This window comes from Halichoerus grypus, chromosome 5 (assembly GCF_964656455.1).
Source record: "Halichoerus grypus chromosome 5, mHalGry1.hap1.1, whole genome shotgun sequence".
Classification (NCBI taxonomy): Eukaryota; Metazoa; Chordata; class Mammalia; order Carnivora; family Phocidae; genus Halichoerus; species Halichoerus grypus.
The window spans coordinates 31,617,074-31,638,980 of NC_135716.1; the positions used below are offsets into that span (position 1 = coordinate 31,617,074).

The window sequence follows — 21,907 nt, forward strand, 5'->3', positions numbered from 1 at the left end:
ATCAATGTGATACAATACATTAACAAAAGAAAGAACAAGAATCATATGATCCTCTCAATAGATGCAGAAAAAGCATTTGACAAAGTACAGCATCCTTTATTGATCAAAACGCTTCAGAGTATAGAGATAGAGGGTACATACCTCAATATCATAAAAGCCATCTACGAAAAACCTACAGCGAATGTCATCCTCAATGGGGAAAAACTGAGAGCTTTCCCCCTAAGGTCAGGAACGTGGCAGGGATGTCCACTATCACCACTGCTATTCAACATAGTATTAGAAGTCCTAGCCACAGCAATCAGACAACAAAAAGAAATAAAAGGCATCCAAATCAGCAAAGAAGAAGTCAAACTCACACTCTTTGCAGATGATATGATACTTTATGTCGAAAACCCAAAAGACTCCACCCCAAAACTGCTAGAACTCATACAGGAATTCAGTAAAGTGGCAGGATATAAAATCAATGCACAGAAATCAGTGGCATTCCTATACACCAACAACAAGACAGAAGAAAGAGAAATTAAGGAGTCGATCCCATTTACAATTGCACCCAAAACCATAAGATACCTAGGAATAAATCTAACCAAAGTGGCAAAGGAACTGTACTCAGAAAACTATAAAATACTCATGAAAGAAATTGAGGAAGACACAAAGAAATGGAAAAACGTTCCATGCTCATGGATTGGAAGAACAAATATTGTGAAGATGTCAATGCTACCTAGAGCAATCTACACATTCAATGCAATCCCCATCAAAATACCATCCACTTTTTTCAAAGAAATGGAACACATAATCCTAAAATTTGTATGGAACCAGAAAAGACCCCGAATAGCCAGAGGAATGTTGAAAAAGAAAAGCAAAGCTGGCGGCATCACAATTCCGGACTTCCAGCTCTATTACAAAGCTGTCATCATCAAGACAGTATGGTACTGGCACAAAAACAGACACATAGATCAATGGAACAGAATAGAGAGCCCAGAAATGGACCCCCAACTCTATGGTCAATTAATCTTTGACAAAGCAGGAAAGAATGTCCAATGGAAAAAAGACAGTCTCTTCAACAAATGGTGTTGGGAAAATTGGACAGCCACATGCAGAAGAATGAAACTGGACCATTTTCTTACATCACACACAAAAATAGACTCAAAATGGATGAAAGACCTAAATGTGAGACAGGAGTCCATCAAAATCCTAAAGGAGAACACAGGCAGCAACCTCTTCGACCTCAACTGCAGCAACTGCTTCCTAGAAACATCGCCAAAGGCAAGGGAAGCAAGGGCAAAAATGAACTATTGGGACTTCATCAAGATAAAAACCTTTTGCACAGCAAAAGAAACAGTCAACAAAACCAAAAGACAACCGACAGAATGGCAGAAGATATTTGCAAATGACATATCAGATAAAGGGCTAGTATCCAAAATCTATAAAGAACTTATCAAACTCAACACCCAAAGAACAAAGAATCCAATCAAGAAATGGGCAGAAGACATGAACAGACATTTTTCCAAAGAAGACATCCAAATGGCCAACAGACACATGAAAAAATGTTCAACATCGCTTGGCATCAGGGAAATCCAAATCAAAACCTCAATGAGATACCACCTCACACCAGTCAGAATGGCTAAAATTAACAAGTCAAGAAACGACAGATGTTGGCGGGGATGCGGAGAAAGGGGAACCCTCCTACACTGTTGGTGGGAATGCAAGCTGGTGCAGCCACTCTGGAAAACAGTATGGAGGTTCCTCAAAAAGTTGAAAATAGAGCTACCATATGATCCAGCAATTGTACTACTGGGTATTTACCCCAAAGATACAAATGTAGGGGTACGTGCACCCCAATGTCTGTAGTAGCAATGTCCACAATAGCCAAACTGTGGAAAGAGCCAAGATGTCCATCGACAGATGAATGGATAAAGAAGAGTGGGATATATATATAATGGAATATTATGCAGCCATCAAAAGGAATGAGATCTTGCCATTTGCAACAACGTGGATGGAACTGGAGAATGTTATGCTGAGCGAATAAGTCAATCAGAGAAAGACATGTATCATATGATCTCACTGATATGAGGAATTCTTAATCTCAGGAAACAAACTGAGGGTTGTTGGAGTGGTGGGGGGTGGGTGGGATGGGGTGGCTGGGTGATAGACACTGGGGAGGGTATGTGCTATGGTGAGTGCTGTGAATTGTGCAAGACTGTTGAATCACAGATCTGTACCTCTGAAACAAATAATGCAATATATGTTAAGAAAAAAAAAAAAGAAGAAGATAAAGGAAGAATGAAGGGGGGGAAATCGGAGAGGGAGATGAACCATGAGAGACTATGGACTCTGAGAAACAAACTGAGGGTTCTAGAGGGGAGGGGGGTGGGGGGATGGGTTAGCCTGGTGATGGGTATTAAAGAGAGCACGTTCTGCATGGAGCACTGGGTGTTATGCACAAACAATGAATCATGGAACACTACATCAAAAACTTATGATGTAATGTATGGTGATTAACATAACAATAAAAAATTTTAAAAAAGAAATATTTATAATATAATGATAAAATATAAAAAGCAGTTTTTTAAAACATATATTTATTCTGCCTTTATATATAAGCCTTTTAAACTCATGTTTTAAAATATCCTGTTTTTATGATACTGATTTTCATAAAAGAACTCAGTACTTCTTTTAAAGCCTAAAATAGATTCTTCTCAGCAGGAAATCTTTCTCATTCCAAACACATTACAAAATCAGGGATTTTCATATCCTCTACCTTCTAGTCAAAACTCCATGTACCTTGAACTTAAATACACCCAGAAGTACAATGTCCACTGTAGGTCATTGTCACTTAACTTTCATTTGGGACAATAATCTGTGTGGTCAGAGAAGACATTTCTGAGAAGGTGACATCTGAACTGAGGGCTGAATAATCAAAGAGCCAGTCACATGGAGATCTTTGAAAAGATTACACCAGAGGAAAAAAAGACAGTAAAGACAAAGGTCCTGTGGCAAGTAAAATTTAATACGTTCATGGAACTGAAAAGCCATCCACAGGGATTGAAGGTTAGTGAACACACAAAGCCTACAGGAAAGCTGGACAGGTAAGGAAGGAAGAGATAATCTAGACTCTCTGTGGAGTTTTCAGCCTCCTGAATTAAGTCCATAACAATGATACTCAAGGTTTCGGCAAGTTCAGGCTCACAAGACTGAGGGAGCAGTGTACTCTATCCTGTGCTCAGTGCTCCTGAATACAGGATTGGAAATTGCCTGGCACTAATTGTGAAGCATAATTGGTCATTTCGTTATACTTACAAGAGATATTTTATAATGTTTTCCCCTGCTGGAATCAATTTTTTATGTCAGTCTAAAAACTTAAATAAATTGATATGTCAAATCCATGCTACAAACCTTGTTTCCAAGAGTATCCGCTCTAAACTACATATTGCTTATACTTATTTTTGTAATGAAACATTGATTGCAATAAGCCTTTATTTCTGGTTGAGGAGTAAGTTAGCAAGTATTTCTGTGGGATATCTTTTCTTAAGTAAATTTGTAGCAGGTTGTATTGAATTGTACCACCTATCTGCAAATACTCTTCTGCAAAGGTTGCAACGTAGCCTAATTTGATTCTTTTTTTATTTTAAAGAAGAAATCAATTCCTTTAGCCCAATATATGACAGGATGTCATTTTGATTAGTGTTCCCATAGCTATGTTCAGGCTTCTTAATTTCAGTAAAGGATGGTCAGAATATATCTTCAGTGAGGAAATTTGACAGAACTCATAATGCTGTCATAGCAAAAACAGCATTGTTTTAAGGAGACCCTATCACCCTCTAACAACATTACATTTCAGTGTCCTAGTAAGACAGGCTGTTGAAAAATTGGGTGGATATAAAATCAAGTTTAGAAGAATGAAGGCAAAAATTAGTCAGAAGGGCTGGCCTTGAAGGGAGGCTTTGTATCCTTTTAACTGTGTAAATAGGAACTAAGTATTGTATCAGCTTCAGTTTTCTGACCTCAAAGATAGAATTAATAGGGGTGCCTGAATGGTGCAGTCAGTTGAGTGGCCGACTCTTGGTTTTGGACCAGGTTGTGATCTCAGGGCCATGAGGTTGATCCCTGTATCCAGCTCCATGCTCAGCGCAGAGTCTGCTTGGGATTCTCTCTCCCTCTCCCACTGCCTCCCCCCATGCTTGCTCTCTTTCTCTCTCCTTCTCTCTCTCAAATAAATAAACTTTATTTTTTAAAAGATTTTACTTATTTATTTGAAAGAGAGAGAGTGAGCAAGAGAGAGAGCATGAGGAGGGGGAGGGGAGAAGCAGACTCCCCTGCTGAGCAAGGAGCCTGATGTGGGGCTCAATCCCAGGACGCTGGGATTGTGACCTGAGCCGAATGCAGCCGTTTAACCAGCTTAGCCACCCAGGTGTCCCTCAAATAAATAAATTTTTAAAATAGAGTTAGTAATGGTACTTAAAATTCTGATGAACCATAAAAAAAAACTACTTACATAATTCTATGCAAAATAAATTTGAAAACAAGAATAAATATAGAATTTTCCAGGACAGTTTGAATTTACAAAAAGAGATTCTTAAGGAATCATATGGTTTAGGTAGACTGATCCTACAGAAGATCAATTTTTCAGTGAGTACCCCACCAAAATCACAAGGTTCAGAGAGTTTCAAATAGAAATTTTATCAAACCTTCAAAGAGCCAATAAATTGCGATATTATTTAGATTGCTTCAAAGAACACTAAAAGAAAAAACTTTCCAAAATATTTTTGTAAAGTGAATATAACATTAATTAACTCCCAAATGTTATAATGTTAGACACAAAGAGGACCAGCCACTTATGCCTATCAATGAAAAAAAAAATCCTAAGTATAATACTTGGAAACAGAATATAGCAGCACATTACAAAAATAATACATCTTGAAACAGTGAGATTAATTCTAAAATGCAAGGATGGTTCAATATTAAGTAATCTATTAATCATATTGCAAATGAAAAAGATAAAAATCTCTTGATCATCTTAATAGACGTTGTAAAGTCATTTGACAAAGTTCAATAATAATTCTTGATAAAAATGGTTAATATATTAAGAATATACAGACTTCCTTAACATGATCTCTCTCTCAATCCGGAGGCAACATTCTTAATGGCAAATATCAGAGACATTTCCACTAAAATCATTACCAAAACAAGACCATCCTGTATCAAAAGTATTATTCAACATTTTTCTGGAGTTACAAAATAATAAAACTAGACAAAAGAAAAGCACTACAGGTAAGGAGATCATAAATGAGAAATTAAAACTCTCAGTGTATGTAGACTGTAATACTTGAAAGAAACAGAAAAACAATTTAAAAACTGCTACATGAAGTAAGATACTCCAGTAAAGGGTGGCATAAAGAACATACAAAAACAGTATGCAAATATCAGAAAGAGAAATTAAGAAAACAATCCCATTTACAACTGCATCAAAAAGAATACATAGGAATAAATTTAACCAAGGCAATGAAACACCTGTACCATGAAAACTATAAGACATTAACGAAAGAAGTTGAAGATGACACAAATGAAAAGATATTCCATGCTCATGGAATCAATATTGTTAAACTGTCCATACTACCCAATCTATAAATTCAATGCAATCTCTGTCAAAATACCAATAGGGGTGCCTGGGTGGCTCAAGTTGGTTAAGTGTCTGCCTTCGGCTCAGGTCATGATCTCAGGGTCCTGGGATCCAGCCCCACATCAGGCTTCCTGCTCACTGGGGAGTCTGCTTGTCCCTCTCCCTCTTCCCCACCCCCCACCACCCGCTCATGTGCTTGCTCTCTCTCTCTCAAATAAATAAATTAAAATATTTTTTAAAAATACCAATAACATTTTTCACAGAACTAGAGCAAATAATTCTAACATGTGTATGGAACCACAAAAGACCCCAAATGGCCAAAGAAATCTTGAGAAAGAAAAACAAAGCCAAAGGTATCCTGCTCCCAGATTTCAAACTATACTACAAAGCTATAGTAATCAATACAGTACTGGCTCAAAAACAAACACATTAGATCAATGGAACAGAATAGAAAGCCCAGAAATAGACCCATGCTTATTTGTTCAATTACTCTATAGCAAAAGAGGCAAGAATATACAGTGGTGAAAAGACAAGTCTCTTCATAAATGGTGTTGAGAAAACTGAACAGCCACATACAAAAGAATGAACCTGAGCCACTTTCTTATACCATCTACAAAAATAAACCCAAAGACCTAAATGTAAGACCTAAAACTATAAAACTCCTAAAAGAAAACGTAAGCAGTAAACTCATGTACATCAGTCTTAGAATTTCTATTTTTTGGCACTGTCTCCCAGGCAAGGGAAATGAAAGCAAAAATGAACAATTGGGACTACATCAAACTCAAAAGCTTTTGCACAGTGAAGGAAACCATCAGTAAACCAAAATGGAAACCTACCAAAGAGTAGAAGATTTTTGCAAATGATAGCTCTGAAAAGAGATTAATATCCAAAATATATAAAGAGCTCCTACAACTCAACACCAAATAATAAACAAGCAATCTGATTAAAAATATGCACAGAAGACCTGAATAGATATTTTTCCAACAGACACATGAGAAGATGCTCAACATCACTAATCATCAGCGAAATGCAAATCAAAATGACAGTGAGCTATCGCCTCACACCTGTCAGAATGGCTAGTACCAAAAAGACAAGAGACAGAAAGTGTTGGTGAGGATGTGAGGGGAGAACTCTTATGCGCTATTGGTGGGAATTGCAGCCACTATGAAAAACAGTATGGAGGCTCCTCAAAAAATTAAAAATAGAACAACCATATGATCTATCAATGCCACATTTGGATATTTATATGAAGAAAATAAAACCACTAACTTGAAAAGATATATGCAGCCTATATTCATTGCAGCATGATTTATAATAGCTTAGATGTGGAAGCAACCTAAGTGTCCATCTGTAGATGAATGGATAAAGAATATGTGGCGCATATATATGTTTATTTATATCTATAATGGAATATTACTCAGCCATAAAAAAGAACGAAATCTTGCCATTTTTAACAACATGGATTGACCTAGAGGGTATTATGCTAAGTGAAATAAGTCAGACAGAGAAAGACAAATACTGTGGGATTTCACTTATGTGTAAAATCTAAAAAACAGAACAAATTAACAAAACAGAAACAGACTCATAAATACAGAGGGGAAGTAGGTAGGGAGATGAGCAAAATAGGTAAGGGAGATTAAGAGGTACAAAACTCCCAGTATGAAATAAATAAATCACAGGGATGAAAAGTACAGTATAGGGAATACCATCAATCATATAGTCATACTTTTGTATGGTGACAGATGGTAACTAGACTTACCATGGGATCACCTGGTAATATATATAAATGTCGAATCACTATGTTGTACACCTGAAATTAATATAATATTGTATGTCAACTAGACTTCAATTAAAAGAAAAACAGTTTCAACTATAATGTATAGCCGACCTGAAGGTGTTAGCAAACTTACATATGTCATCACTACTATTAACTTGCAGTTTTAAAGGATTTTTATACTACCATAAAGCAGAGCTTCCTAAGCAGTGCACTAATAATAGATTTTAGATATATCAATTATTAATTCCCTCAGCTCTCAAAAAGGTCAGGTGGAGACCTGGCTATATGCAGATGCCTGCCAGTTACTGTTCTGGACAAACAGCCTCCGGGCTCAGGCAGCCTCTCACATTTATCCCAGGGTGCTACCGAAATACTCAATTTTTGATGGATACCATGACATAAAAAGATTGGCAAGTCTTATACAAAAGCAACATAGGAGAGCAGTTAGAGGCCAGCTCTGAGGCTAGAATACCCAGCTCTGCCCTTAACTAAATACGTGGCCTGGGGAAGTGATTTAATCTCAGTGCCTCAGTATAAAATGGGGATAATAAAATTGTTTGTTTCATATGATTATAGGGGAGAATTAAATGGGTTATTCTATGTAAAGCATTTAGCACAGTGTCTGGCAGATAGAAAGTGCTCAATATTATTTTCCACTCAAATTTCAACTAATGTCATACATCTTGATGTTTCTGAAAACTTTTATTTCTAGCTAATAAAACTACAAACTAGATCACCTTTTCACAAATACATCTGGCAATATATATCAAAGACTTTTAGAATATGGTTTTTTTTTTTTTTTTAAAGATTTTTGTATTTATTTATTTGAGAGAGAGAGAATGAGAGAGCAAGCACATGAGAGGGGGGAGGGTCAGAGGGAGAAGCAGACTCCCTGCCGAGCAGGGAGCCCGATGCGGGACTCGATCCAGGGACTCCAGGATCATGACCTGAGCCGAAGGCAGTCGCTTAACCAACTGAGCCACCCAGGCGCCCTAGAATATGGTATTTTTAACCCATTTATAATTTCTTCTTGGGGAATTTATCCTAAAGAAGAATCAGAAATGCATACAAGAAATTTGATACAAAGAAGTAGATTATAGCATTATTTGGAAAAGGAAAAGATGGAAACATGTCTCACTAAACTAATGTTTAAAAATATTTATGACAGAATATTATGTAAGTATGCAAAAATCATTTTTCAAAGAGTATTTAATTAGAGGCAATACTCAAAACGTAAGGTTAACTATAAAAAGGCAGACTTAAAGGGGCACCTGGGTGGCTCAGTGGGTTAAGCGTCTGCCTTTGGCTCAAGTCATGATCCCAGGGCCCTAGGATTGAGCCCTGTGTCAGGCTCCTTGCTCAGTGGGGAGTCTTCTTCTCCCTCTCCCCCTCCCTCTGCTCTCCCCCTGCTCATGGGCTCTTACACTCTCTCTCTCAAGTAAATAAAATCCTTAAAAAAAGACAGACTTAAAATTGTAAATACATAAAATTCTAAGTAAGTAGAAAGATATGTATATGTGCATAGAAAAAAATAAAAGGATTAAAATAGAAATATTAACAGAAAAAAGTACGATTTAAATATATGATTAGTATGATTTTGATAATGATATTAAAAATCATTAGTATAAACCAGTAAATCTAATTGAAAAAAGAATCATATGCAATAGCAACAGAAAAGATTAAAATGTCTAGAAACAAACTTAAAAAATATTGAAGACCTATATGAATAACTTTAAACCATTTCTGAATGATACAAAAGAACATTTAGATAAACTGCAATCAATATAATAAAAATGAGCTCCCAATAAAAATATAATGTGATCTCAATAAATTTACAAAGTTTTTTAACCGGACAAGTTAATTCTAAATTTATATTGAAAGATAAACAAACATGAATAGATAATAAAAGTCTGGAAAAGGGCAATGAGAGAAACTAGTCATATCATATATTAAAACATAATAAACTCTCCATGTTTAATACAATGTGACACACAAAAAAACAGAACAAAAATTCATAATATAAATCAAAATATATACAGGTCAGTATATAATAAAAATGGCATCTCAGATTAAGGAGGAAATGATGCTTCACCTGATAAATCATGTTGGCACAATTGGATAGTCTTCTAAAAATAAAAATTGAACCCATACTTCACATTATATACCAGAACAAGTTCCAAATGGATTAATCATTTACATATTAAAAAATGAAGCCATATATGTACTCTGAATGAACTAACTTATATCCTTGGGGTGGTAAATAAATTTCAAAATGAGACTCAAAGTCCAGATGCCTTAAAAGAGAAGATTTACAGACTTGATACACGAGAGCAAAAAATTTCTACCAAGCAAAACATTAAAGTCAAAAGAAGAATCACAAATAGGTTAAAATGTTGTAACAGTCCATATCCAGACAGTAGCTAGTTTCCCTAACATAAAAAGAACTCAGAAATTAAATCATAGAAGACTAATAGACCAGTAAAAAAATAGACTTAGAAGATGAACAGAGATTTAATAAGAAAGTACAAAGACATAAAATATAAAAAGTGTTCAATCTCACTTAATGCTCAAAAAACAAATGCTCAAAAAAAAAACCATTGTACTATTTTTCACCTGCTACCTAGGCAAAAATTCAAGTTTGCTGAAACACTTCTATGAAAAGTCTGGGCTACAGATGCTTTAATACATTACTGGCTGGGGTACGAAGTGTAGTATATGAAAGAAAATTTGGTAATATCTATCAAAACACAAATATAGTGGCACCTGGGTGGCTCAGTCGGTTGGGTATCTGCCTTTGGCTTGGGTCATGTCCCAAGGTCCTGGGGTCGAGTCCCACATCAGGCTCCCTTTTTAGCAGGGAGTCTGCTTTTCCCTTTGTCCCTCCATCCCACTCATGCTCTCTCTCTAATAAATAAATAAAATCTTTTAAAAAGCACAAATATGTATTCCTTCTTTTTTATTTTTTTTATTTTATTATGTTATGTTAATCACCATACATTACATCATTAGTTTTTGATGTAGTGTTCCATGATTCATTGTTTGCGTATAACATCCAGTGCTCCATTCAATACGTGTCCTCTTTAATACCCATCACCAGGCTAACCCATCCCCCCGCTCCCCTCCCCTCTAGAACCCTCAGTTTGTTTCTCAGAGTCCATAGTCTCTCATGGTTCATCTCCCCCTCTGATGTCCCCCCCTTCGTTTTTCCCTTCCTACTATTTTTTTTTTAACATATAATGTATTATTTGTTTCAGAGGTACAGGTCTGTGATTCAACAGTCTTACACAATTCACAGTGCTCACCTTAGCACATACCATCCCCAATGTCCATCACCCAGCCACCCATCCCTCCCACCCCCCACCACTCCAGCAACCCTCAGTTTGTTCCCTGAGATTAAGAATTCCTCATATCAGTGAGATCATATGATACATGTCCTTCTCCGATTAACTTATTTCGCTTAGCATAATACCCTCCTGTTCCATCCATGTCGCCGCAAATGGCAAGATTTCATTTTTTTGATGGCTACATAATATTCCATTGTATATATATATACCACTCTTCTTTATCCATTCATCTGTTGATGGACATCTGGGCTCTTTCCATAGTTTGGCTACTGTGGACATTGCTGCTATAAACATTGGGGTGCACGTACCCCTTCAGATCCCTATATTTGTATCTTTGGGGTAAATACCCAGTAGTGCAATTGCTGGGTCATAGGGTAGCTCTATTTTCAACTTTTTGAGGAACCTCCATACTGTTTTCCAGAGTGGCTGCACCAGCTTGCATTCCCACCAACAATGTAGGAGTGTTCCCCTTTCTCCACATCCTCGCCAACATCAGTCAATTCCTTTTGATCTCATAGTTCCATATATAGAAATATATCTTTAAATATGCTCATGCATATTTAAAATGACTTAAGTACATTGATATTCATTGTCCTATTGTTACTAACAGTAAAAGATAGAAAAAAACACTAAATATCCATCAATCTTGAACTTCTGAAATGGATCATGGTGAAATTAAAAAAAAAAAAAATCCTATGCAGTTGAACCTCAGATGAGACTTCATCACCAACCAGCTCCTTGGTCGTGGCCTTGCAGAGAACCCACCTACCCTGTGCTTGGATTCCTGACCTACAGAAAACTGGGAAATGATAACAAATGTGTGTGGTTTAACCATACTATTGTCAGGCAGCAATAGAGACACATATAGACAGGGAGCTTTATGAACCCAAAACTACAATCATTCCTCTTTAACCATTTTCTAGCATCTCACATGGAAATGACTTCTGAGCTTCCCTGAATTTACCCTTGAGGGGACCTGGATCAAGGTGTGAGCCAGGCAGGCGTGGGTCAGGCCCTAGTTCCCAAGGCGAGAGCTGGGAGAAGCAATAACACCTTTCCAACAATCCACTTTCTCTCCTATTACAAAAAATAAAATATATATATATATATATATATATATATATATATATATATATATAATTTTTTTACAACCTTGATGGTTGCCTCCTTCCCCGGCTCAAGTCTACCTCTCTACACATACACACTAGCTAGAAGGAGCCTCTGTCCCCAGCTGTCACTCCAGCTTTCTTCATGTTCTCTCTCTCCAGTTCCTTTGGACGTGATAAGGGACAAAGGAACAAGCAGAGGAATTAGTTGACCAATTTAGGCTAAACTGGAACTAGAAGCCCCTCCCACATCACGTTTTGTTCATGGACTGGAAATAACTTCATTTCATTCTTATTCTTGAATGATAGTTATATTGTTTAGTAAAATTTAGGTTGATGGTTATTTCTTCCTCAGTATTTTGAAGATATTAACACACCATCTCCTGGCTTCTGTTGTTGCTGTTGAGAAATCAGCCATAAATTATTCTTTTGTAGCTTGAGCACCCTCTTGCCACATCCCCCTTTCCACCCACGTCAGCTACTTTTGAAATCTTATTTTTGTCATTGATGTTTAAAGGTTGCAATATGACATGCCTAGTATGGATTGGATTTCCTTTTATTGTTATGACTAGCAGTTAGATTGGATTGAACAGTTAGCCTGTCTTAAATCTGAAGAATGAGATTTTTCATGGATTCTAGAAAACTCTGAGCCCCTAACTTTTCAAGTATTGCTTCTTTGATGTATCTGTTTCTCTCCTTCTGAAACTATAATTAAAAGTACATGAGACCTTATTATTTCTTTTCATTTTATCTTTTCATGCTTTCCATTTGTGTATCTCATTCCAAGTAGTTTCTTTAGGTTTATCTTTATTTTTTTTAAAGATTTATTTATTTGAGAGAGAGCAAGACAACAAGAGAGAGCATGAGCAGAGGGGGAGGGGCAAAGGGAGAGGGAGAAGCAGATTCCTCCCTGAGTGGGAGCCCAACGCTGAGGATCCCAGGACCCTGAGATCATGGCCTGAGCCAAAGGCAGCCACTTACCAGACTGAGCCACCCGGGCATCCTTCTTTAAGTTTATCTTGAGTGTACTAATTTTTTTCTTCATCTCAGATTAATTTGCTAGGCAACTCATCCATTGAGTCTCCAATAGCAATCATTAAATTTTTTTCCTTTCCAGATTATTTTATTATTAAAGCTTCCTGGTTATTTTTTATGGATCATACTTTCAATTTCTGGTTTGCTTTTTTTTTTAAGATTAAAAAAAAAACCCACTATTTTTGTTCTGTATTGTTATTTTAATTTATATACCTGCAGTTTTTGCGAAATTAATTCCATTTTTTAAATCATGAAATCAAGCTCCTTAGAACACTATCTTACTTTTTAACTTTTTATACTTGGGCTTAAGACACCTTCTCCCAGAAAGTATTTACATTTGCTTTTACCAGGCACCTGGGATCAATTTTAAACTACTGACTCATGATGACTTTCAAGTACAGACATATGTATTTTTTATTTCTCCTTTACCCAAAGTCAAAATAAAACAAGCAAGTAGTTGTGTTTTCCCCCTGGTTTCCATTGGGAGCATCGTGTGTGTGTGTGTGTGTGTGTGTGTGTGTGTGTGTGTGTATGTTTTCAAGAACCTTTGATCTGAATTCCCAAGTTAAAACAAGTCCAGTATTTTGTGTTTTCTTCCTTTGGGGCAAGGTTTGATTAAATCCCAGCTCTGGACAGCCAGGAATCTACCAGTGCTACCAGGGGAGCAATAACTTCATCCCTTTCTCTCTGGACTTGAGTGTTCTCATCCTTCTGAACTTCTGGGATCACTCTTTTCTGCAACCAGTAACGCATTTAAAAACATTTTTAACACATTGTATCCAGACAGTTTAGCTCTGATACAGAAATTTGCCCCACATATCTTATAATTGCCAAAAGGATGTATGTGTGTTAAAAGATAACCTGAGTCATATTAAAATTGTTAAGACTTTATTTGAGCATTTATAGATTCTAATCCGGCAGTGCCAAGCCAGAAGCGGTTAGGGGTTCTCTTCTGACAGAAGCCAGAGGGAAGCTTTATATAGAGAAAGCACAGAAACAAAGAAAGGAAAGTATTAGTTAACTTTCCTTTCTTCATAAAATACTTGTTGAGAAGATACTATGTGCCAAATACTTTAAGAGGACATGCACAGAGAGCTGACAGAGACTCTCATGGAGCTTATTGTATAGTGTGTGAGATAGGTAAGTAAACAACAATAATAATTCAATGTGAGAAATAATAGGGTCTGAGCAATACAGGATGCCCTAGGAGTACATATTGATCCAGAATTCAAGAGTTAGTTAGTTAGAGTGAGTTAGAAAACTTTCCTGAGGAAATGCATCTAACATGGGAACATTCAAGAAAGAGCAGTGTTTTCACGGGGAATAAAGGCATGAGGGAGAAAATGTAGGTATTTGGAACAATGTATTTCCCTTAAAACTTTGTTTTCCATTTCTTAGCTTTCTTTAACTGCTATGCTCACAAAATGCCTCTTCTCACCTTTGTATGATCCCCTCTGAGATCTTCTGTGTGCGATTTTCTCCTTGAGAATGATAAGCAAAAAAATTAGAAAAAGATGCAGCCTCTTGTTATTTAATAGCATTTGATTTCATCTGTCCTATTTCCTGCAGTCTTACTTGGCTATGTCCACTGACGTGGTCATACTGCCGTCTGGAGGAGTAATTTAGCAATGGTTTTTAAGTATGTAAAAAAAATTTGAGGGGCGCCTGGGTGGCTCAGTCATTAAGCGTCTGCCTTCGGCTCAGGTCATGATCCCGGGGTCCTGGGATCGAGCCCTGCATCAGGCTCCCTGCTCCACGGAAAGCCTGCTTCTCCCTCTCCCACTCCCCCTGCTTGCGTTCCCTCTCTCGCTGTGCCTCTCTCTGTGAAATAAATAAATAAAATCTTAAAAAAAAAAAATTTGAGCTCTTAAAAAATAGGCAGTTATCAAGAGATGAAAAGACATGAGGGCACCTTAAATGCATAATTACTGAAAGAAGCCAGTCTGAAAAGGCTAAATACTATATGATTCCAACTCTATGACATTTTGAAAAAGACAAAACTATGGAGAAAATAAAAGATCCGTGGTTATGAGGTGTTGGAGCTGGGGGTGGGGGAAAGATAAGACTAGGCAGAGCCAGAGGATTTTTAAGACAGTGGAACTATTCTATGTGGTACTATAATGATGGATATATGTTATTATCTATTTGTCCAAATCCATGCAATGTAGAACACCAAGAGTGAACCCTAAAAAAAACTATGGACTTTGAGTGATTATAATGTGTGAATGTAGGGTCATCCTTGGTTAAGAAAAAAAAAATTATCATTCTGGTGGAGGTGTTGATAATGGGGGAAGCTATACATATGAGGGGATGAGGGTATATGGGAAATCTCTGTACCGCCCTCGCAATTCTGTGGTAAATCTACACTGCTCTTAAAAAATAAACTCTTAAACAGATGTATCTAAAATGTAAGTGGAGTTTGAATGGAGAGAAGAGAAGCATAATTGTATTAGGTCAAACACCATGATCTAATTAGCTCTCCAAAACTGGATTATAGAGAGGTGTGAATGCTTTGCTTTTCCTGATATTAAAGAAAAGTTGCTTTAATTTTTTTTTTTTGAATTTTCATAGGTCTTAAAGAGACAGCATTTGGAGGTATGGTAAGACTGGATAGAAAAAGGAAATTTTTGATATATCCAAGTGTAGGGATTTTTTTTTTTTTTAGTTTAAAGCTCATCAGGTCTTTTTATTTCTCGCATTTTCTAAACTTCTTCTAGAGTGAAGGTTAGAAAGGGTGGAGTAAAATAACTTATTTCATTTCAAAGCTTATAAATCTTATTATTTTGTGCTGAAGCCAAACTATATTGGGACTACCTGTCCAAAATTTAACAAATATTCATTTTTGATTTTGTATTGGCAAAAATAAAGAATTAATGTGTTTATAAATAAAAAAATTTCCTCATTTTAAAAGAAAGATTTTTTAAAAGTAAAAGAGCCTAAAAATAGAGAATTTCAAGTTTTCAGCAAATAGCTAGTAATTGGAGATGGCTAAGTAGCTCTGGATCCTAAATGATATTCACTTTATTCGATATAAGCAGTTTAGGTACGACTGCAAATACCATAGGCAAAAAATAAAAGTCCAGTGATGATTTGATTAAAAAGTTATAAAGACATCAAGGTAATTTCTGAAATGCCAGTGCACAGAAGAGTTAAATGCTCTTTAGTGAAATCCAATTCATGAATTTCATCTTTTGTGTGAAAGTGTATTACACTGAGGTTCTGTTCTTATTTAATTACTAGAGAAACAAACTATGTTTTTCTTTTAAAGATTATTTATTTATTTAAGAGAGAGAGGGAGGGGCAGAGGGAGAGGGAGAAGCAGACTCCGCACTGAGCAAGGAGCCTGATGCGGGGCTGGATCCCAGGACCCTGAGATCATGACCTAAGCCAAAGGCAGATGCTTAACCAACTGAGGCCCCCCGTCCCTGGCACCCCTGAAACAAACTATGTTTTACAGAGGTTTTGTAACAGATGATGGTCATGGAGCATTTGAGGACCGAAAATGAGATGAAATGGGACAGCATTTTCACATAAATGGTCATATATCCTACTGATCTCTCCAGATTCATGATTCAAGTGTTGCTAAGAAGCATATGCAATTATTAAACACACAGTCAAAATGACCACTTATGCAAACTATCCTCTAATATTAAGGAGTAAACTAAGAAAGCTGAAGGGCAAATATAAAGTGGTTTATTCTTGGGATCAGATGATTTGTAGTTTTGACTGTCACCTCTTTCTGTCAATAGAGGAAGGCCCCAAATGTTCTTCAAGTTAAAGTAAATCATTGATATAAATAGTTACAGGGCCTCAAACTTCTACGCCAAAAGCAATCATTCAAGCTATCGCAATGGTGATTGCAAAATCTACTTGAGCAATCCCATCCACTGTGTGCTCCCATCCCATCTGTGGTCACAGTGCAGCTAATAACTGAAAAGGATTTTAAATATAAACAGAACACAAAGTCTCAATGCACAGGCTTCCTGGGCACACTAATGACAGACATGTTTGTGCTAGTTCTATGCACTTAGAAATTGTTTACCAAGGTACCCACATCTGAAAAAGATGATAGGCAAACTAAAGTACTGCCAGAGAATAAAAGCCACTATGGCAAAATAGCAAGAAAATGTGTCGTAATAGGAAATAGCTGAAGGAAGCAAGGGAAATTCACTCATTCGACAAATAGTCATGGAGAATGTATGCACCAGACGCTGGTCTAGGACCGGAGCTTATTGTGATAAATGAAACAAGTGAGAATTACTCTCCTCCTGGAGTTTATATTCTATGAGAGAAAACAAATAACAAATACGATAAATGATTAAAATTTCTAGTATGGGGGCCCCTGGGTGGCTCAGTCGGTTAAGCATCTGCCTTTCAGCTCAGGTCATGATCTCAGGGTCTTGGAATCGAGTCCCGCAACGCACTCCTTGCTTAGTGGGGAGCCTGCTTCTCTCTCTGCCTGCTTTTCTCTCTCTCCCTCTCTCTCTCTGACAAATAAATAAATAAAATATTTTTAAAAATTTCTAGTACATAAGGTAGCCATAAAGAGTTGGGTCTTCTGTTCTCAATGTGACACAAGAAGAGTTCTCAAACTTTGGGGGTCTTTTTTAAAGTATAGATAATAACAAAAATTTAGCCAATATCAATATATCGCATGTGGACTTAAGATACAATCTAAACATTCTTTAAAAAACAAAACTAGACAATACAAGAAAATTTGAGACAAACATTGTGATGTTATTCACAATTTAGGCCACCGACATCATCTTGGGGTTAATATTTTTAATTGCCAGGTATCTGTTTCCTTGATAAAAGGAATCTTAAATGATTCCTCACAGATTATTAGTTTTAATGTATAAATACATATAAAGTGACAGGTGTGGTGCTTAACACGGTTTAGCTGTCTCATAGGCAAAGAAGAAGGCCCTTCTGTCCAAAAACTTCTCCATCTCTGACATGCCATAGTGTCCCAAATTTTGGTGCGAGGAGGAGGCTTGAGTTAAGTGCCATATATAGTAGATAAAAAGAGGAAGGGATATATGACATTCTGGAAAAGGGAAGACTATGGAAATAGAAAAAAGACCAGTGGTTACCATGGGTTAGAGGTGGGGGGAGAAAAAGGATGGGTGGGTGGGTGGGAGACAGAGCATTTTTAAGGCAGTGAAGTCTCTGTGTGAAACTATGATGGAGATACATGTCATTTATTATACATTTGTCCAAACCCATAGGATATACAACCCTAAGAGTGAACCCTCAACTGTGGATTTTGGGTGATAATGATGTGTAGATGTAGGCTCATCAATTGCAACAAATGTATACTCTGGTGTGGGATGTCAAGAATGAGAGAGGCTATGCATGAGTTGGGGCAGGAAATCTCTGTATCCTTCACTCAATTTTTCTGTGAACCTAAAACTGCTCTAAAAAAATAAAGTCGATTTTTAACAAAATAGCACTTACAGGCAATTTTAAAAATTAGTGGATGTGTTAAACAAACAAACACAAAAGAGGAAGGGATAGAGCTAGGATAATGGGCTACTAGCTGGAAATAGGAGTTATTAACTGAATACCTGGGTGGGCAGCAAGATGGGTGAGATGTGTTGGAAAGAAATGTAGAAAGGCAAACTAATTAGCTTCTCCCTAGGGTTGATGCAGGGCACTGAAGGTCATACTTAAATGCAATGGAGCTTTATTATACCCAAGTTCAATTTAAGAAGCAGTTTGGTATTACAAGGAATCAAATAGCGGTAGAAAGTACGTGGGCCTTTAAATCACTCAAAAGAACTTAAATCCCACCTGGGCCATTTACCACCTGGGTGATTTTGGAAAAGGCAAACTTAAGTTGCTTGTATGATAGTTTAATCATTTATAAAACAATGACTGCAATACCTAAGATTGTTGAGACCATTAATGGAATGAATATATGTATATATATATAGGCAAAGGCCATCAGCTTCTTACACACATTTCAACACAAGATTGTTGCTTTTTGGATATGTACAAATACCATTGAGTGTATTGATGTAGAGTCTATTAGATTCTATGTTCATAAAGTGCTCACTGACTTAGTGACAGAATTCTCCTGTAGTTTCTCATCATTTAAAAAAAAATGTATTTTGAGACTTAGAGAACTCAGCTCTGCTCTAACCACAAAAACATTTTGAGGAAAGTGAAAGTCAACAAAGGAGAAGACAGGGAGTGACAAATGTATTTCTCAACATGATAATTGAGTCTATTCTTAAACTTTCCACAAATTAAGAGTCACCATTAAGTATAGAAACAAGAAGGAGGAAAAAACTCTCAGGCTGAATTTGGATTTATATTTTTATGTGTCATCTAAATAGAATTCTTGTTTTCAAAGGAACGAATTTAGCCTTGGATATTGTCACTCATTTCTGGTGAGTTATTACAGATACTTAAACTGTAAGTTTGAATTCATTAAAAAGGATTAGGATTTTCATGTACTTTTATTAAAAAGTTATTTATCACCTACCTTTGATAATATCCACTTAGAAAAAATACTTATTTACATATTTGTTTTCATTGGGTAAGTAGTTCCTTCATCTCTTTTTGTATTTCTTGTAAGCCACAGATTCACAATATGTTACATTTACATTTTCTCATGTGTTGCATCAATTATGAAAGAGAAGGTAAGGGATAAAGGGATTTGTTAGCTAATTTGTGCTCTTTTGGCTTGCTCGAAGTAGTTGTCCCAAAGTATAGAAAAAGACAGCAGACTCCTGCCTAAATTGTGTCTACATTGACACCATTTTTCTTCTCAAGGAAAAAGGATTGTTAAAAATGAGAGATCAGACCTCTGAGTACATTCTGACAGTGTCTCACATATAAAATAAACTCAGTAAATATTAGATTAATATAAACATGAATGGATCAGAAGGCTTAAATCTGTTAATTAAGAATCTATGGCACCTTTCTGCAAAAATTATTTCTATAAATCAGAAACCATTTAAAATCCAGAACCAGGAGAAAAATTGATATGTTTCATTAAGCTGAATTATCAAATAAATGAAGCTTACCACTTAAAATCCTAAACGTTGTTTTAATGGGAATATTTCCAAAATGTACACACACTACTCAAACTGGGGTCATCCCCCTGAATGAGCCTCAGTGGTTGTCTTGTGCTGTTGTTATACAATGAGGCTCCCAGGGCGAATCCCATGGGCAGTACTTAAACAGCCATGAAGCACAGGATTTGAGGTTTCTTGCCACTGATTTTTAGATTTTATTCTTGTTTTCTTCCTCAGTCTCAGGTTGTACTTCCCTGTTGTGGCATCAAGATATCTGTCTCTAGGAGCTTTTATTTGTCCTTTCATTCTTGATTGCATGTCATATTTTTGGAGCTCATAAACCAGATCATTTCATACTTTCGATTCATGTGTGCAATACCATGGGGATTCCCATCAATGACGTGTATGGACTCTAAGATATCTTTTGGTGACTCCCAAGTCCTTTTGATCTTTTTTTTTTTTTTTTTTTTTTTTTGCGTCCTTGGCCTATCTAGATAGTTGGTTTGCTAGACTGGCCACAATAATTGAGATAGCACCCAGATCTTAGCATGCAGTTGCTGCTAACAAGCAAGCAGGTCCTACTCATTGGCATCTCTTCCCCGCCCCCCCAACAAGATCCCTCTCTTTAAATCAACAATAATTCCTCCCTTCTAAGCCCATCCAAAATACATCCATCTGATCCCTTGAAATTTCCCAACACACGGACCTCTCAAATATGTTGTTCTAATGTGAGTTTGGGGCTCCTGGGTTAATATACAATGCTCTATATAACATATGTTTGTTAAAAAAAAGACTAAAACTAATGTACCCCAAGTATTTTGCCTGAAGTCAAAATAGTTAGAAAACAATGAAGTCAGAATAACAATTCCATTCTGTCTCTCTTAAGAGGCCATGCCTTCTCTCATGCTCCACAGTCTCTTTATTTCAATGCAAATTTTACACATATCTTCTACTTTTAGTACTATTAGTATATGTTTTGTCTAAAAGCATCTCAACAGAGGGGCATAAATTTAAAGTTTTAAGTCGAAGCAGCTCAAATGAGCACCCAAGCAGACATTATTTATTTATTTATTTATTTATTTATTTATTTGACACAGAGAGAGATAGTGAGAGAGAGAGAGCACAAGCAGGGCGAGCAGCAGGCAGAGGGAGAGGGAGAAGCAGGCTTCCCGCAGAGCAGGGAGCCCCATGTGGGGCTCGATCCCAGGACCCTGGGACCATGACCTGAGCCGAAGGCAGACGCTTAACGACTGAGCCATCCAGGCGCCCCCCAAGCAGACATTATTTAAAGATGAAGACCCTATGTAAATAGTGAACCAGGCAGGAGCCCAAACTACAATTGGCATTTCCTTAAGCTCATGAAAAATGAGCCCTGAGTAGTCAATTCCACAACATGTGAGAAAATGAGACTTGCTCTGGGTCACAGGTGAGACCTACACACTCAGTAGTTATCACTACGTACAAGAAATAGCATGAACGATGTCCCTTACCTTGGCACTGATACGGCTAATATCCAGAAATTTTCACTTCCGGAAAATTTTGGCATTTCTCTAACAGTATTGCGCTTCTCAGGGAAAGCTGAAAAAGAGTCAAGATGCTGTTACAATTTCGCCATCTGCTGGTGATTGTATAGAATTACACAAATCACTTGACAGACTTTTCCAAGCAACGGTTTTCTTTAAGTTGGTGGATTTTTACTTACAGACTACGGCGTGTACAGCAATGCGGCATGAATACTGAGGACACAAGGAGTGAAAATGGGGAACCAATGGGCTACTAAAAAATAAAAAGTATGCCTATTCGTTCAGAACCAATTCACAAATTTTTGCAATGACATTAAAAAAAAAAAATCAATGGAGCTTAGGGCCCAAACACATAAAGAAAATTTTAAAAATGAATAACCACGTAAAAAATGAAACTTCTGTGTGACAATTATTGACACAACACAGAAACAGAACTCCATTAATCACAAGGGGCAGGTTTTCAAGTTCGGTTTTCAACTT

General features: G+C 36.8%; 1 long non-coding RNA gene across 1 annotated transcript in view; it reads right to left on the bottom strand.

Annotated features, from left to right (window-relative positions):
• LOC144381714 (uncharacterized) overlaps nt 1-21,463 on the bottom strand; it is a 113,022-nt gene extending 91,559 nt beyond the window's left edge. The window contains exons 1-2 of the long non-coding RNA XR_013447484.1: nt 21,395-21,463; nt 14,318-14,360 (exon numbers count right to left, since the gene is read on the bottom strand). This is a non-coding gene — a long non-coding RNA (uncharacterized LOC144381714). The remainder of the gene's footprint in view (nt 1-14,317; nt 14,361-21,394) is intronic.
• Nucleotides 21,464-21,907: the final 444 nt, after the last annotated feature.